General features: G+C 39.3%; 1 pseudogene; it reads right to left on the bottom strand.

Annotated features, from left to right (window-relative positions):
• Positions 1-3165: 3165 nt before the first annotated feature.
• Positions 3166-3722, bottom strand: LOC141094415 (dynactin subunit 2-A-like; annotated as a pseudogene).
• Positions 3723-6622: the final 2900 nt, after the last annotated feature.

Here is a 6622-nt window from a genome sequence, read left to right as displayed (position 1 = left end):
AAAAACTAAGCAAAAAATAATGATTTATTATCATACCGCCAAACAAAAAGTGCAATAACGCACGATCAAAAAGACGCATATAAATATCCATGGTACCGCTGAAAACGTCATCTTGTCCCGCAAAAAACGAGCCGCCGTACAGCATCATCAGCAAAAAATGAAAAAAGATATAGCTCGAATAAAGAGATGCAAAAATAATTATTTTTTATATAAAATTGTTTTCATTGCATAAAACCGACAAAACATAAAAAAAGACCTAAATGAGGTATCGCTGTAACCGTACTGACCCGAAGAATAAAGCCGCTTTATCAATTTTACTGCAGGCAAAAAGGTGTAAACGCACCCCCCAAAAGAAATTCATGAAACGCTGGTTTTTGTTAATTCTGCATCCCAAAAATCAGAATAAAAAGCAATCAAGCAATCAAAAGATGTCATGTGCCTGAAAATGATACCAATAGAAACGTCAACTCGTCCGGCAAAATAAAAGACCTCACATGACTCATTGGGTCAAAATATGGAAAAATTATAGCTCTCAATATGTGGTGATGCAAAAACTATTTTTACAATAAAAAGCGTCTTTTAGCGTATGACAGCTGCCAAACATAAAACCGCCAGAAACAGTAAACCAAACCCCCCATTATCACCCCCTTAGTTAGGGAAAAGTAATAAAATTAAAAGAAATGTAATTATTTCCATTTTCCCATTAGGGTTAGGGTTAGGGCTAGGGTTAGAGCTAGGGTTAGGGCTGAGATTAGGGTTAGGGGTGTGTTGGGATTAGGGTTCGAGTTATAATTGGGGGGTTTCCACTGTGTGGGCACATCAAGTGCTCTCCAAATGCAACATGGCATCTGATCAAAGTCAAACGGCGCTCCTTCCCTTCCAAGCTCTACCATGCGCCCAAACAGTGTTTTACCCCCACATATGAGGTATCAGCCTGCTCAGGACAAATTGCAAAAAAACTTTTGGGGTCCAATTTTTCCTGTTACCCTTAGGAAAATAAAAATTGTTGGCAAAAATATCATTTTTATGGAAAAAAAATGATTTTTTTATTTTCACGCCCGGGCGTTATAAACTTCTGTGAAGCACTTGGGGGTTCAAAGTGCTCACCACACATCTAGATAAGTTCTGTGGGGGGTCTAGTTTCCAAAATGGGGTCACTTGTGGGGAGTTTCAATAGTTTAGGTACATCAGGGGCTCTCCAAACGCACATGACACCCGCAGACCATTCCATCAAAGTCTGCATTCCAAAACGTCACTACTTCCCTTTCGAGCCCCGACGTGTGCCCATACAGTAGTTTCCTCCCACATATGGAGTATCAGCGTACTCAGGACAAATTGGACAACAACTTTTGGGGTCCAATTTCTCCTGGTACCCTTGGGAAAATAAAAAAATTGGTGACTAAAAGATCATGTTTGTGGAAAAAATACGATTTTTTTATTTTCACGTCCGGGTGTTTTAAACTTCTGTGAAGCACGGGGGGGTTCAAAGTGCTCACCACACATCTAGATAAGTTCCTTGGGGGGTCTAGTTTCCAAAATGGTGTCATTTGTAGGGGGTTTTCACTGTTTTGGTACATCAGGGGCTTTCCAAACGCGACATGGTGTCCGATCTCAATTCCAGCCAAAAACGTCAAATGGCGCTGCTTCCCTTCCGAGCTCTGCCATGCGCCCAAATAGTCGTTTACACCCACATGTGGGGTATCAGCGTACTCAAGACAAATTGCACAATAACTCTTAGGGTCCTGTTACCCTTGGAAAAATAAAAATTGGGGTGAAAAGATCATTTTTGTGTAAAAAATATGATTTTTTAATTGTACCGCTGTAAGTTATAAACTTCTGTGAAGCCCTTGTGGGCTCAAAGTTCTCACCACATATCTAGACAAGTTCCTTGGGGGGGTATAGTTTCCAAAATGGGGTCACTTGTGGGGGGTTTCCACTGTTTAGGTACATCAGGGGCTCTCCAAACGTGACATGGCGTCCGATCTGAATTCCAGCCAATTTTGCATTGAAAAAGTCAAACGGCGCTCCTTCCCTTCTGAGCTCTGCCATGCGCTGAAACAGTAGTTCCCCCCACATATCAGGTATCAGCGTACTCAGAACAAACTGCACAATAACTTATTCAGTCCAATTTCTCCTGTTACCCTTGGTAAAATACAAAAATTGAATCTGAAGTATTTTTTTTGTGAAAAAAAGTTAAATGTTCATTTTTTTTAAATATTCAAAAAATTCCTATGACGCACCTGAAGGGTTAATAAACTTCTTGATTGTGGTTTTGAGCACCTTAAGGGGTGCAGTTTTCAGAATGGTGTCACTTTTGGGTATTTTCTTTCATATAGACCTCTCAAAGTGGCTTCAAATGTGATGTGGTCCGTAAAAATAAAATGGTGTTGCAAAAATGAGAAATCGCTGGTCAACTTTGAACCCTTATAACTTCCTAACGAAAAAAAAATATTGGTTCCAAAATTGTGCTGATGTAAAGTAAACATCTGGGAAATGTTACTTATTAAGTTTTTTGTGTGCCGTATCTCTGTGATTTAAGGGCATAAAAATTCAAAGTTGGAAAATTGCAAAATTTTCAAAATTTTCGCCAAATTTCTGTTTTTTTCACAAATAAACGCAAGTTATTTGAATGAAATTTTACCACTAAAATGAAGTACAATATGTCACGAGAAAACAGTGTCAGAATCACCAGGATCCATGGGAGCGTTTCAGAGTTATTACCTCATAAAGGCACAGTGGTCAGAATTGTAAAAATTGGCCTGGTCATGAACGTGCAAACCACCCTTGGGGGTTAAGGGGTTAATTATTATAAGGATATGCAATATGAATGCTCTGAAACTCGATAGCAAAATATTGCAGCATAAGGTTTAACACCAAAGGTTCCATTTCTAACATTTGGAGCTAAAAAAGGGCAAGGAAACATATTTGATTTTATAATCATGAAGAAAAGGGACTGGAACTGAAATGACCAACTTCAGATTTACTGTAAATTTTTATTATTAGGCCATGTTCACATGTTGAATATTTGGTGATTTTTTTTACTTCAGTATTGGTAAGCTAAAACCGGAAATGGAGATAGGTGAATATTCAATACCTTAAAGAGCAGGGACACGTGATTGCTCGACTGCAGATGCTGCTGGCACAGGAATAAGATGCTGCGGGCGCTCAGGGAAGGTAAGTAGGAGAGTTTTTAATGCTTTTCTCATGGGGGTTAGCAGCATCCAACTGAGGTAGTACATGCTTTGCAAGTGCTCCATCGGGGTCTGTGAGGTTGATGGCAGCATCAGAACCTAACAACTTCTCTAATTGGTTGGACGCTAGCTGCTGTTTCAGTGCAGCCACATGTTTAGCCAGGGCAACTGGAGTCAGCTTCTCTTCAGCAGCAGATTTCTTAACTGCTCTGTATTGTTTCCACTTCTTGGGTGAGTTCCTGGACTTCATGCAGAAGTCGTATATTTTTTTCTTGTGGGTTTTCTTTCAGTCCTATTCCATCTCCCAGAATGTCATACTCCCCTGAAATCAAGTCCCTTAGTTCCAACCTTCTTGTCTTTAAATTTGTCATAAGCAGCATTGGGGTTGACGATAAAGTGCTCTACACTAGTACTTGTTAGCTCCTCTGCATCAAAATCTGCCTGGTCATCTTATGGCAAATCACTTGTTTCATAAATGTCAGGCTCGTTCCTTGTGATGTCTGGCAGGTCAGCGTATTTGGGATCGGCCATATCTGCCGTGCACACACTGACAGGAGGATGTGGCTCAGGGCAGGAGGAAGACGATGGCTCCCAGCACCAAGAATGGAGACACTGGCCACTGGACACACAGCAGGTGCCTGGCTCACCATACACTGTACTGCGAGGAGCCCGGGGACAGTGACCGGAGCAATAACTGAGCACCAATTACCGGCCATACATGGGGACCCATTTTCTAATGGGGCCATACATACAGGTATAAGGAGCCAAAACATAAAAGGATGGGGATAAGGAGCCATGCAGACAAGGATGGGGATGAGGAACTATGCATACCAGAATAGGGATAAGGGGGCATTGCATACCCGGCTTATACTCGAGTCAATAAGTCTTCTCATTTTTTCGTTGCAAAATTAGGTTCCTCGGTTTATACTCGAGTCGGCTTATACTCAAGTATATATGATATTTACTGCAAATTGAATATTCCTTATTGTGTCCTAGGGACTCTTCAGACCCCAGAGCCTGATAAGCGTAAGTTAGGAAAAAGAAAAAATCTAATACTTAAACCACTGCTCACACTTCCAGCTGCAGAGTTGCTCACTGTCCATCATCCGGTCCTCAGGACCTTGTCTTTCAGCTGTCTTGCACCTCATTTGCCTATTTTTTTTTGCCCATTTTTCACTATAGGCCTGACTCTGAGTCACTGCACAATGTAAGGTTGCAGAGCAAATCATGACATCATGATATTGCAACCTTATGACACCCAGACCTATAGTAGAGAATAGGCAAAAGATGAACAGATAATGATGGGGCGGCTGAAGTGGTGAATGATGAGATGAGTATTTGGGTTTGCTTTTTTTTTATCATTCGCTGAGCTGAATTAGATGAATTTTTTCTGACATGATGTGCAGTATGTTATAAAAGGTGCCCCTGATATCTATTAGTGTCATGCTAAAAAAAGGTAATGCCATTTCATTATTTAACCAAAATTCTTATTTTTAGTGTTGGCAATTGCAAGGTTGTGGTGAGGATATCTAATTAGTAGTTCATGACCCAGTTTCAAGGGTCTTTTTAAATCTCAGTGGTACAGACATAGGCAATGATCATTGATCTATAGTGCGTAGTTTAGAAAGACATATGAAGCGAGAAGGCTTTGTGTCTCAGCAATGTCTCCACTTTTGTCTAATGACAAAAGGAATCCCAGGAATTTAACATGATTGTAATATAGTTCATTCACCTTGGTTTCTCTCGATCTGTTATTCCCCTCTCCACTTTGTATTCCACTTCTACCTCTTATTTTCTTCACTATCTACTAAAGCAGACGTAAGAGATGCTCACCAGCTGGGCTATATGCATTTTCCTCACTGCTGTGCTCTTGACATTCCTTCAAACAAATCTTCACAGACACAATTTCTCAGCGGATTGCAAAGACATTGTTCTTATCTAGACTCTCTAGCTGATGTACCATCAGACTTACATTTTTAATCTCCACAAGAAAGAATAAGAACTTATGTAGAAGAAAATTACTTTTCAAATGTTTCCGTATGAATATAGGAGAAAATGGAAGTCAGCCCTGGAATCATACTGAAATGGTTTTGCTTTCGGAGGAGAATGAGTTAACAAATGATATTATCCCATCGGTGCACATGTCCTGTAGATAATGGGTCACATACCGCACGTAATGCTGGGTCTATTGGGAAGAGTTGTTGCTCAGAGATCTTTTTTGTGCACGCAAAACCCCCTACTGATTTTTTTCCCATTATGGTGCTCTGTTGCAAAAATGACATTGAAAGAAATTTACAATATCACTAGAGTCCATATATTAAGACATAGAAACATTGAAGATAGAATAAAACCTTTACTGCTTTCCTTTTCTAGAATAACATCGCACCCTCCATTTTAGGGAATTAAAAAAAGAACATAAACTGATATTTTATCATTTTTGGACATTTTTTTAATATTTTGAGTGCAAATAGCATTTACTGTATACTGTTTTTCACACTTCCTTTTTATTTGCTCCAATTTGCGCTTTTCTCTACCTCTATGGTTTACTTTCCAACTATCTATACTACTGAAGAACTACAAGTATCAATGCTACTAAAGAAAATCCGGGTTTACACTTGACACTTTGTGTACATTGTTTTCTTACTTTATAAGTGCATAAATCATTTTTACCGTATGACGTATTTATTTTACAATTACTCTAATTTGCGTTTATTTGCAAAACCTCACCGACATTCATAGGATGTGTAAAGGCATGTGTATATAATAATATTGTTGTTATATTATTACAGCACTTAGGAATAGGTACAGCTAAAATTATGTGTTGGGATTTAATCTATAACCGCCATTTTATTGAACAAAAATCAATTTTTAAGAGTACCTGTATATCATAGAATGTTAGCACATTGGAAGGAATCTCAAGGGTCATCGTGTCCAACCCATATATACAGTAGGGAAAAAAAGTATTTAGTCAGTCAGCAATAGTGCAAGTTCCACCACTTAAAAAGATGAGAGGCGTCTGTAATTTACATCATAGGTAGACCTCAACTATGGGAGACAAACTCAGAAAAAAAAATCCAGAAAATCACATTGTCTGTTTTTTTTTCATTTTATTTGCATATTATGGTGGAAAATAAGTATTTGGTCAGAAACAAAATTTCATCTCAATACTTTGTGATATATCCTTTGTTGGCAATGACAGAGGTCAAACGTTTTCTGTAAGTCTTCACAAGGTTGCCACACACTGTTGTTGGTATGTTGGCCCATTCCTCCATGCAGATCTCCTCTAGAGCAGTGATGTTTTTGGCTTTTCGCTTGGCAACACGGACTTTCAACTCCCTCCAAAGGTTTTCTATAGGGTTGAGATCTGGAGACTGGCTAGGCCACTCCAGGACCTTGAAATGCTTCTTACGAAGCCACTCCTTCGTTGCCCT

The sequence above is a fragment of the Dendrobates tinctorius genome, unplaced genomic scaffold, assembly GCF_039654945.1.
Source record: "Dendrobates tinctorius isolate UK_male_01 unplaced genomic scaffold, ASM3965494v1 ptg000064l, whole genome shotgun sequence".
Classification (NCBI taxonomy): domain Eukaryota; kingdom Metazoa; phylum Chordata; class Amphibia; order Anura; family Dendrobatidae; genus Dendrobates; species Dendrobates tinctorius.
Note: the sequence above shows the minus strand (reverse complement) of the source record. Positions and strands in the feature narration are given on the sequence as shown.